The 11,656-nt window shown below is 41.4% G+C and overlaps 1 pseudogene; it reads right to left on the bottom strand.

Moving 5' to 3' along the window:
• Positions 1-1,910: 1,910 nt before the first annotated feature.
• Positions 1,911-2,277, bottom strand: LOC125406035 (large ribosomal subunit protein uL29 pseudogene; annotated as a pseudogene).
• Positions 2,278-11,656: the final 9,379 nt, after the last annotated feature.

The following is an 11,656-nucleotide window of genomic DNA, read 5'->3' on the forward strand; positions in this document are numbered from 1 at the left end:
GAGAGAGAGACAGACCCGGCCTGGCTTTAATGCTTGAAACCTCAAAGCAGACCTCCAGGGGCACTCTTCCTCCAACAAGCCCACACCTACTCCCACAAGGCCACACCTCCTAATAGTGCCACTCCTGTGAGCCTATGGGGGCCATTTTCATTCAAGCCACTATACTCCCCAGGGCTCATTGAAAGGGCACGGCTCTCGTTACGAGGGTCCCACCTTCATGACATAATAATCTTCTAAAGGCCTGTCTCCTAATACTGTCATATAAACACTGGAGGAGTGTCATGTGACTTTTCTGATATGATGTAAGGGCACATGCACTTACCCCAAAATAGGACACTGACCTATCAAAGAAAGTATTCTTTCAAAACTATGCGGTGAATCAACTGGGTTTGTTATGGTTACTTACAGGAAAACAGGTGACTCAATTGCAGCAACAATACCAGGAAGTTCCCTGAACAGCTTACTGGCACCTGGACCACTGAGGATCCCTACATGCCTTTGGGATCACTCACAAAAAGCTGCCTGACTGAGCAGTTATGAGCAGTTAAACTTCTGTGTAACAACCTTTATACAACTGGGGGAGAGGAAGAACCTTGTGAAATCTGAAGGCTTTTGGATCCTTGTTCATAGGGTTAAGGTCATAGGCCAACTCTTCCAGTGCTCACACCTTCTCTGATCTGAAATAGAAATGGCCATGTCCTTCCAGAGGAAACAGGTAGAAAACAGGATTAGATTCTCTAGACCCATGGTGCTTGGTTGTGGGTCATGGCCCAGTAGGGGTTGAAGGATTCTTTCACACGAGTTACCTATGACCATCCTGCATATCAGACATTTACATTGCAATTCATAACAGCAGCAAAATTGTAGTTACGAAGTAGCAATGAAAATAATTTTGTGATGGGGGGGGTCACCACAACATGAGGAACTGTATTAAAGGGTCGCGGCACCAGGAAGTTTGAGAACCACTGCGCAAGACCTTCCCACAAAACATGAACATTTAGTAGGTTTCCCAGCCTGCATACTGTACTGACTTCTGTAAACTGAAAACTTTTGTCATCTCAACCTCTCAAAGAATTGACACTCACTTTCTATGCTTAAAGGAGTCATTATGGTTAGGAATTTGCACCGCCTCCTAGCATCCTTGCCCTGGTATCACATTCTATATTTTAATCAATAAACTTTCCTTTCTCCAATCTTGTCCACGTCGACAAGCTCTCCACCAAATCTTACATGCTAATTCTTTAGTCAAACAGCTTCATAGTCCCCTGCTCCCAGGAGAATGTGTTAGTCTCACAACTCTTTGTGATATAGAACTTTCCTCTCTGTCATTACCTCATCATTGTCGGGGGGGAAAAAGAAAGGGCATCGAGGATAGACCCCAAGGGGAATGAGAACTTCATTATCTTCAAGGAAGACGGGACTGCTGCCCTTTAATAGGGAAGACAAGGATAGACCATTTCTGGGAGTTAAGCTGGCTCCAAGATACCTGTGGATCTCCTCCACTGCGTCTGAGTCCCCTTCTTTTCTAACTAAAGCTTGAACCTCCACACAGCACGCACAACCGGCTACATGGTTGGCAATTCAGCCTGGTTACTCTGCAGATGAAGTCTTGCTCTGAGCTTTGTTTTCTCCGCCCTGAAGGAACCGAGACTCTCTGCATGGTACCTGGGATATCCTGTGTTTCAGACTTCACTTTCAACCCTTATGTGTTCTCTATAGTGTGTTTCTTGTGTCACATTGCTTAGCATAGTTTTCTGATTGGCCTTATCCTTACTGTTTTCCTAATATCCCTCAAAAGGCCAATATTTCCCTTTGGCCTCTATGGTCCCTTCTGCTAGCATATTACTCCAATTTTACCAATAATAAAGGTTCTATTTATAGCCAGCTTTGCACTTTATTGTCTTTCCACCTCAGGCCTTGAGCACATATTTGTACAGCAGCTACAGGCTCTCCTTCCAAGCCTGCTCCTTGGTTTTCGGTTTCTCTTCATGCTTGGCCAGTGGTGTATGGCTCTCGTCTTCTTGGGTCGCAGGTCCAAAGGGCAATACTACTTGCTGCCCTTGTAGTATTCCCTGAGGCTTTCTTGAGTCTGGTTAAGACAGTGAGGACTCTGGCGGTGGATTTGCAGATGACCACTGTCTTGGAGAGCTTGGACATAGAGCCACCTGTTACCTTGGTAACGTGAAGCTGGTACTGTTCCACCTTCAGCTGGTCTGGTTGTCTTAGCAGCTCCTCTTTCTTCCAGGCGCACAGATCCTGAGTCATGATCTTGGTCATGGCTGCATTGCCAAGGTTTTGTTGAGAAAGCACTTCCACCTAACACTGTGGTTTATTGTGTTCCACCTCCCACCAGCTATGCTGTGAGTGAGCCTGGTCCGTAATCCACTCTTACCATCTGTGCCTCCAGACCTTTCAACTTCTCCAGACTGAGACCGGAGGCGGAGTTTATCACACAGAGGATATCCCTGAGATCATTCTCTGGAGGGAGGAATGAAGCCGATTCGGTGAAGGAAGATAAGCTACAAGGTGCCCCTCCTAACTGTCGTAGCTAACCCCACAGAGAGCCCTAGCATTAAAAGCATCCATGAGAAATCTCCCACACCGAGCAGAATAACAAGGCTTTATAGTCTTTAAACAGACGCTGGATGGAGGTCATCCAAAAAGTGCAAGAGCGAAAAATTCCTTAAACTAGTTGTGTGTTGTTCTTATTTGTGAGTCAATTAGAACAAACTGATTTTATTTCTTTGAAAGTGCAAGGCCTTCTTTGTCCCCAGGCAAGCTCTGACATGGCCAAACCCCTGATGCCTGCCGCTTATCCAATGATATGCATAATCCTTCCTCGTTAGGGGGTCTAGTCTGTATAGTAATATAAGTGATATATTTAATGCTCAAGAACATTTCAGGCTTCTAAAGCTATTCCTAGTCCTCTTTGGCCTTACTTATGAAATATTGACTAGGATCTTCTTTGATCTTTTTGAAATATGTTTTTGTTACTCTTAAGCAGCACGACAGAGTGAGTTAACATGTATTAGACTTTTTCTACTATATAAAGAAATATGGGATAAATTATCACTCAGAGTCAATGCACTACCAAAGCTGTAGTTGAAAGCAGCCAATGAGGTGGAGCATAGGAGCGTTTGGTATGAAGGTCATGATTCTAACTCGCAATGGGAGCAGGAGCTATGATGGCCATACAAAACCAGAAGCCAGAATTTATCCTTTCGTAAAATGCTCAAAGATTAGGAGTTGTTTTGATAGTCCAAGAAAATTAAAATGAAAATTTCATGTATTGTTTCTCAACCCATTCTCCGCTACTAAACCATGCAAAGATACTAGCAAAAAAGAAAACTAAAGACCAATATCCCTCACTCATGAACACAGAAAAATCATAGCAACTCTAACCTGGCTATGTACAAAATGGGCAAAATACCATGACCAAATGAACATTAATATAGAATTATAAGAGGGTTACATATTTGCAATTAATCAATGTAATTAGCATATTACTAAAAAAAGGAAAAATCCTATTATCATTTTTGTAGATACATTAAAAAGCTTCTGAGCAAAGAATTGTCAGCAAGCAAGGAGCAGAAACAAATTTTCTCAAACTCAAAAAGCCAATGTAGAAAAACTTAGTTAATGTCACATTTAACACAGAAAGATTAAGTGCTCCCCCTAATATTAACAAGATAGTGATGGCCATTTTCTCCAATCTTATTCAACATAGAGAGGTTTGGGGCAATAGCTAGGAAAGAAACTTAGGCTACAACTAATTAAAATTAGAGTTGTGTAGACCAGTCTCAAACGGATACATCTACGATATAGCTTCTGTAGGGTTCAGGGGAGGTGAGAAGATCGTAGGAGCCAAAGAAACAGGGAATTTGCTATGAGACAGTCTCCTAGCAATGTCAGACAGTACGTTCATAAAGGTCACCAGGATGACTACCTGAACGTGCATGACACCAGGAGACAAACTAACATGGCAGGGGGGAAAGCTCAGAGGCCTCAGTCTTACACAAAGGGCTACAGGCTGCTAAGGACTGCTGAGAGCGGGTTGAAATAGTCTTTCCCAGAGTCAGCAATTAGCCATCCAATACCAAATGGTCACTCTGAAAACACAAATACAAGTAGCATTATATGGACGGAGCAGGTTGCATTTATGTAGTTAGGAATGAACATATATATTCATTTGGATATTATATATATACATATATATATGTGTGCGTGTGTGTGTTATACAATTTAGAAAAAGGGCCATGAAGAGAGTAGAAGGAGAGTAAGTGGGGCATGGAACAGCTTGTAAGGAGGAAAGGGAAGGGGGAAAGATACAATCATATTATAATCTCAGAACATTTTTTAAAAGCAAAACACCTGTACTATCACAGAAGAAAGCTCAGTGAGTCACGTGAATTGGAAAGGAAGACGGAACACTGTTTACTGAGCTGACACGATTGCCTATACAGAAAGTCAATGGAACTGGCAGCGGCATACAGTCACACGGCAAGGTTCACATATAAAAGGTCTTAAAGCCAAATTTAATTATATTTCTACACTTAACAAAAATAATTGGGAATTGAAATTATATTTTAAAAATAGCATTTACAATAGCATCAAAAATAGCAACGAATTTAACAAAACATGTGCAACCTACTTAGTGTGAACTATTAAGCATTGACCAAATTTAACATCTAAAGCCATGGAAAAATACACTATGTACATAAATCTTTAGGCTCAATATTGTTGTCAAGTCTCTCTAAATTATTTTACCAATTTATCATAACCAAGTAAAAATTCCAGTGAAGACTTTTTGTACAAATAAATCTCAGTATCCTTGGTTGTAGAAGATTAAAGGTAACTACTAAAAGAATATTTATAATTTCCAAATCAATAGAAATGATAAGTGAAAGATTAAAACAAATCTCAACTCCAAAGAAGTTTAGAAAAGAGACCTCGCAAAGGAAATAATCAACGCTTGAAAGAATTGATATAAACTTAAATGGTTAAAGTAAATTTGAATATACTGGCAGTCCAAGAAAGACCTATAGATTCAACTTAATTGTTCAAAGTCAGTAATTCTCATATGTGGGTTTGAAAAAGCAAACCCCAGCAACTTAATTTTCCAAGGAATTATTAAAGCATGACCACATAGAATGTTTGAAAGTAGAGGAGAAGACAAAACATACCAGGCAAACTGTAAATCAGACTATGAGGGAAATAATCATAGCCTCAAAACTTGATTCTTTTCAAAATAAAAAAATGCTATGTAAATAAACTAGTAATATAAACTATAATTATATTAACACAATACTCATTTCAGGTTAACATGTGACTGTTATTTAGTTATCATAAAATTTACTCAGGAAAATATGACAATAGTGCTTTCTGTTACTCCGAGTAATTCCCTAGGTGGACAGAATCATCCACTTTGCATATGTGTCTACCAGCTGTGTGCGGAAGCCGAGCTTGATAGACCCCAAATTAGTAACTGGAGAGAAGCAGACGAAAGCGGTACATGGAACAGCCTCGCCATATGCCCAGTGAATGGGGTTCAGTGACATGCGTTGAATCTTGCAGGCAATGTCAGAGGTGAGCATAATGTCAATTTGAGCATGAAGGGAACATTTAGGACCGAGCCCCAACATAAAACCCAACAAATATAAGAGATGGACTGAGCCCATCCTCACTTCACTGAGATAAAGTTAGAAATAAAATATTAATTAAAAACTGATTTCCTGTTGAACAGCGATGGCACACACCTTTAAGTCCAGCGCTCAGAAGGCAGAGGTAGGCAGAGTTCTGATGTCAAGATCAGCCTGGTCTACAGAGGGAGTTCCAGGACAGTCAGGGCTACCCAGAAAACCCTGTCTTAAAAAACCAAAATAATAATAATAATGATAATAATAAGAAGAAGAAAATAAAATCTGATTTCCTAAAGTCTAAGAGAAATATGAGACACTCGGAAATTATTACATTTCTCAAGGTTTTGTGTATACGTATGAAATTTACTTCTCCATCACTGATTAAATTGCTTTGGATAAAAATTGAGTCCAGAATTTCAGCTTCCCTGTTGTTTATTCATTCTTTTAAAAGATGAAATTATAGGTAGAGACACGCCAAAATTTTATCAAATGTTCTGCTTCAGCTGGGTAATACTTCTACCACATGTCTACATGATTAAAATATTTCAGTGCTATTACATCAGTTTAGTAATCTGTATTAAGAAAATATTTAAAAATAAACTATTTCTCACATGGCCAGGCCGGCCAAGCTATCTGCGCCGTGCTGCTCAGACATGGCTGCCTCCGTCACTTGAGCTTCTCTTTGGGTCTGATCTCCGTTCCCCACGGGTTCTCCTTCTGCATCCCATGCCCACTGCTGCCTCAGCATCGTCTTTCAAGGTGTCTCAGTCCATTCCCCTTAGTATTCCTTATATATTCTCCAAATAACTCTCCTTACTTTTTCAATAATTGTTATGAAAGAGTGTATTTCTAACATTTGTATCTAGTATTTTATGGGTTTGACATTTTTTTTTTTGCCACTTTTAGTCAATTTTTATACCAATACCAAAGCCTGTCATTTTCTTTTTAGCATAGAACTTTGGGGTACCTTTTAAATTTTGGGGGGGTACTTTTGTATTTGTTTAATGTCATGTGTACATATGCCTGAGCGGACATATGTGCACCACTTGTGTGCAAGGGTCCATGGAGGCTAGAAGACGGAATTAGATCCCCTGGAACTGAGTTACAGACAGTTGTGAGCCACTGATGAGGGTGTTGGCAACCGAACCTGAGTCCTCTGCAAGATCACCAAGCGCTCCTAACCCCTAAGCCCTCTCTCCAGCCCCACTAGGATCCTCCTTATTATGTTTGGTCATCCTAAGGGCACATTACCCTATAGATAGACTAGATATACTTTTGCTAGTTTTTATTAGATAGTTTCAGGTTCAGTTTTGCTTTTTTTTTTTTTTTTAAGAATCCTGTCTCCACTATTTTAAGGATCTTTTAAAAATAAATGCTCCACTTCTCTTTGCTCTAGTTTTGTCTATAAAATGGCAGTAATATTAGTACCTATTTCACAAGATTGCCTTAAGAGTTTAATTAGTGAAGACTTTGCAAATGCCGAGGCCAGTCTACAGTCAGAGCTTAATAAGAATTAGCTGCTATTAAAGCGATTTGCTCTTAAAATTTGATTTATGACTCTCTTGATTTCTTTTGTGAATCTTTTGCCAAATACATTCCTGCCGGGCTTTTTATGGCATCATCTGTCCCCTGCTTTCTGGTTCACAGTCCAGGAAACTGAACTACTTTTTGACACCATTGGCAAGGCTGTCTGCTTACTTTGCACAGTCGGAATGAGACAAGAGCAGAAGTTTTTGGGTTTTTTTTTTTTTTTAGAAATCTGTTCCTAAATCCTTCCTTCTACCCAGCACCTCAATCAAAAGCAATTGGTAGAAATTCTTCTCACACCTTTTCTGACTTTATCTAGCTTTCTCTATAATGAATTGGCAGACATGGGTGGGCTCAAGTTACAGCCTTCACAGCCAAGGTGGCTTCCAGCATCCTCAGAACAGCGAGTCATCAGCCAACATGGCCCCCGTGTTTTGGGCAAGTGCCAGCTGCTTCTGACATGATAACACTTGGGAAGCTCTAGTGTTCCCGACTTCAAAATCAAACCAAATAAAGGTCCTTGTTACTCATCTATTTTCCTCCTTCCCTCCTTTGAAAAAAAAATTCCTAAACGGTTTCTTCTACTCTTCCAAGGACAGCATCATCTCCTCTAGTGTAGACCCAAGTTTCACAAGTCCTTTGGCTTCCTTCAGAGTGAGGACCTCCTGTATCTGTAAAGCACAGATTTAAGGACAGCCTTAAGTAGCCACTGGAGTCCTTGTGTGTATGATCCCTGGAGATGAACAAACAGATCTTACTTCCCCATCGTCTATGTAGTTACTGGGAACTTTCACTGGACCTGTCTGAAGCAGGCTTTCTTCTGGGCTACCAACCAGCTCCCAAATCATGACTTGGAAACTTATTAACTATGAATGCTCAGCCTTATCTTGCTTGTTTCTTGCTAGCTCTTATAACTTAACCATTTCTCTTCATCTACATTTTGCCCCAGGGCTTTTTACTCTTCTTTCCTTCTGTAGCTCCTCCTACTACATGCCTAGCTGGTTGGCAACTGCCTGACTGGTTGGCCCTGGTGTCCCCCTTTCTTCCTCCCCCAACTTAGACTCTTCCTCTAATTAATTCTCTCTGCCCACCAACCCTGCCTATCTCTCTACTGTCTAGCTATTGGCTGTTTAGCTTTTTATTAGATCAATCAGGTGCCTTAGGCAGGCAAGGTGAAACAGCAACACATCTTTACATAATTAAACAAATGCAGCAGAAACAAATGTCACAAATGCAACATAAGCAAATGCAACACACACATTTACATAGCTAAGGTACTATTCCACAACACCTGCCCTTGCCACCCTCCTAGGTCCGCCTTTCCTGCAGCTGTTAGGTTGCTGCTCCACAGCATATTGTCAAAACTCATGCAATGATTAGCCACTACATATTCTACTAGAGCTCGTAGGTTCTTTCCTTGCCTCTTTGAAATGCATTTAAGCTGTTGTAGCCACACCATCCTGTGTTTAACTGCCATGAAATCAGTTAGCAAAAGACAAATAAAGGAAGTAGCATCAGTGAAAATGGCTGAATAGAAAACCATGGAAGCTGGGGGCTGGAGAGATGACTCAAAGGTTAAGAGCACTGACTGCTCTTCCAGAGGTCCTGAGTTCAATTCCCAGCAACCACATGGTGGCTCACAGTCATCTATAATGAGATCTGGTGCCCTCTTCTGGCATGCAAGCATACATGGAAGGAACGTTGTATACATAATAAATAAATAAGTCTGAAAGAAAGAAAGAAAGAAAGAAAGAAAGAAAGAAAGAAAGAAAGAAAGAAAGAAAGAAGACCATGGAAGTTTGTGTCTCCTTGAAAGCAGCAAACAGACTGGTGAACAGAACCAAAACCAATTGCGTTGAGACTCTGGAAATGAATCAAAGGTGTGTCACAACCAATTGGCCACTTAGAGAAGGACAAAGAAGATTCTCAATCTTGACACTAGAGGTGTGTGGTGTTTTCATTTATCCCCAATATCATGTTGCAACTTGGTGTCATCATTGAAGACACCAGTTCAACCCCCAGTACTGGTTTCTAATGTTTAAGAGAAGATCACAGAACAATTCTTGGACTCAAAGACTTGTTATTTGCTTTGATATTGTGGAAGTTTGAACATATTTGATCCCCATAAGATCATAGGGAGTGACACTATTAGGAGGTGTGACCATCTTGGTCTTGTTGGAGGAGGCTGGAGGACACACCTTTAATCTGGGCCACACCTTCTGTGGAAAGTGTGTCACTGTGGCGGTGGGCTTTGAGGTCTTTTTCTCAAGCTTGACTCAGCGTGGCAGTTGGTCCACTTGTTGTTGCCTGCAAGATGTAGGACTCTCAGCTCCAGCACCACATCTGCCCACATACCGCCATGTTCCCCATCATGATGGCGTGAACCTCTGAAACCGTAAAGGAGTCGCCCTCCATTAAATAGTTCCTTTGCCGTGTCCTGGTGTCTCTTCACAGCAACAGCAAAGCTTGTCTTTCTGTCACCAGGCAAGGAATTTGGTGGCTCCTGAGGTAGCATTTGTTCAAAGTGTCTCTAAGCAAATATATTAACCCCTATCGCCCAGTGCAAGAGATAACAGTGACAGATGAAAAAGCTGGAGAAGAAACGCTAGAGACTGACAACTGTAAGCTTCCACATTCCAGCCATAGGTGAATGTTTAGAAGAAATCTGAGCCATTCTCTTCTCTGCTTCGCTGGCATTTCTGTTGTCCACAAGGAGTGAACCCTAAGACAGAGTTAACTGCCAGACTAAGTGTTGAAGATATGGCCCCTACAGGATATTTAAGACCTCCCCTAGACTGACCATGTGATTTTCTCCTGTGCCCTTCTCCTGCCTTGATTTCTTGGGGCTGGAGGGTCACCTGAGAGCTGCTTTGCCCAGAGGAAACCTGGTCTTTGACTTTTTAGCTCAGCTTGATCTGGCTTACTGCATCATTGGTGAAGGAACCTATTTTCAGAATACAGAAATCCTGTTAGTATGGACATTGTACTTGTCTAACTAAGGCAAGTCTTCAGAGTGGGGGGGGGGGAGAAAGGAAAAGAATCCCTAATAGTAATTTTATGCAAATGGTTATACAAATTGAATGACGCTCCTAACAAACATTTTAAAATTTTTCTGTAGAAAAACCGGCCTTGAACTCCCAGAGATCCGCTTGCTCTGTCCCCTTGGAACTGGAATCCAAGGTGCACACCACAGTGCCTGGCTCCATACAGGTGAAAGCAATGGAATCACAGATGCTTTTCCGGCTTTAGAGCTGATCCCAAGTTTACAGCAATGGCAGGAATGTGGGGTTGGCGCCAGCACAGACGGGGAACCAACGAGAAGCAAGAGTTCAGGAGCAAACTCATGTATCCATGTCAATGACTCCTTGACAAGAGTGGGCAGACTATGCAATAGGGGCTGAATCCATTTCCCCAGCAAACGCTGATGAGTCAACTAGACACCCACGAGCAAAAGAACGAAGCCACATCTTATACAAATACTAACTCAAAATGAGTTGAAGACCCACTCAGAAGACTAAAACAGCAACATTCTTAGAAACCAACTCAGGGCAACTCTAGCTAATCCTTGGATTTGGCAATAGATTTTTATTTTAGGTATGAAGCCAAATATAGTCAACAAATAGAAAAATGAATGAATCAGACTTCATCAAATGAAAAAGTTTTGCACACACAGCCCCCAAAACCAAGAATGTGGAAAACATCATAAAATGCATCGAAGTATTTTCAAACCATGTATCTTAGAGAAGTCAGTGTTTCAGATACATGAGCGCATTTTAACATCCGTGAGACAAATAACCAAACCAAATCAGCAAATGACTCAAATAGACACTTTCCCAAAGAAGACATAAAAATGATAATGAAGCCCTTGACAAGATGCTCAGAATCCTCAGTCAATAAGGATGTATAACACAAACACTGTGGGACAACACGTTCCGCCTACTAAGATGGCTATCACTACAATACATACAATACAGTTGATAGTGTGGGTGAGGAGATGGGAAACTAATAATCTTCACATGTTGGGATAGATCTGTAAAATGCCACAGATACTGTGGAAAGCAGTTTGGCTTACATGATACTAGAATCCAGTAGTTGGATGTCTCACCCATTCTGATATGGGCCCAAAGGCCTGGTCTGTGTTGAAGCTGGTTCTAATCGCAATCAAAAAACACAGCAATGACAGCTACAGGATGGAAGGACTTGCCAGCGTGAGTGAAGACAAGCAGAGAAAAACCCAAAATGTCTGTGTTTCCATCTCCCTTTTGTCTGAATTGCCACCGGAAGGTGCCATCAGCACTTATAACAGGTCTGCTTCAAACAAATGGATGAAAAGGAGCCTTGGCTGGAGTGCCCAGCAGCTGGCCTTTCCGTCGACTCCACAGCCAGTCAAGTGGACAGTCGGGATTAACCACTGTAATAGCTATCAATATAAATCGTGTGTGATACATAGATGATGCCAAAGTGAGGGAGCAGTTGGGCTGACCCAGAGG

The sequence above is a fragment of the Myodes glareolus genome, chromosome 15 (genome assembly GCF_982192425.1).
Source record: "Myodes glareolus chromosome 15, mMyoGla1.1, whole genome shotgun sequence".
Taxonomy (NCBI): domain Eukaryota; kingdom Metazoa; phylum Chordata; class Mammalia; order Rodentia; family Cricetidae; genus Myodes; species Myodes glareolus.